At 32.6% G+C, this 800-nt stretch overlaps 1 protein-coding gene across 1 annotated transcript in view; it reads left to right on the plus strand.

Moving 5' to 3' along the window:
• Positions 1 to 800, plus strand: part of LOC111089900 (protein HIRA-like) — a gene marked incomplete at its 5' end in the record, with an annotated part of 20,365 nt that overhangs the window by 12,287 nt on the left and 7,278 nt on the right. The window lies entirely within an intron of this gene.

The following is an 800-nucleotide window of genomic DNA, read 5'->3' on the forward strand; positions in this document are numbered from 1 at the left end:
TGTGTGTTGTCAGACATGATTGTATGTATAAGTGTGTATGTTGTCAGACATGATTGTATGTATAAGACTGTGTGTTGTCAGACATGATTGTATTTATAAGACTGTGTGTTGTCAGACATGATTGCATTTATAAGACTGTGTTGTCTGACATGATTGTATTTATAAGACTGTGTGTTGTCTGACATGATTGTATTTATAAGACTGTGTGTTGTCAGACATGATTGTATTTATAAGACTGTGTTGTCAGACATGATTGTATTTATAAGACTGTGTTGTCAGACATGATTGTATTTATAAGACTGTGTTGTCTGACATGATTGTATTTATAAGACTGTGTTGTCAGACATGATTGTATCTATAAGACTGTGTGTTGTCAGACATGATTGTATTTATAAGACTGTGTGTGTTGTCAGACATGATTGTATTTATAAGACTGTGTTGTCTGACATGATTGTATTTATAAGACTGTGTTGTCAGACATGGTTGTACTTATAAGACTGTGTTGTCAGACATGATTGTATTTATAAGACTGTGTGTGTTGTCTGACATGATTGTATGTATAAGACTGTGTGTTGTCAGACATGATTGTATTTATAAGACTGTGTTGTCAGACATGATTGTATGTATAAGACTGTGTTGTCAGACATGATTGTATTTATAAGACTGTGTTGTCAGACATGATTGTATGTATAAGACTGTGTTTGTCAGACATGATTGTATTTATAAGACTGTGTTGTCAAGACATGATTGTATTTATAAGACTATGTGTTATCAGACATGATTGTATTTATAAGACTGTG

This window comes from Limulus polyphemus, unplaced genomic scaffold (assembly GCF_000517525.1).
Source record: "Limulus polyphemus unplaced genomic scaffold, Limulus_polyphemus-2.1.2 Scaffold7778, whole genome shotgun sequence".
Taxonomy (NCBI): domain Eukaryota; kingdom Metazoa; phylum Arthropoda; class Merostomata; order Xiphosura; family Limulidae; genus Limulus; species Limulus polyphemus.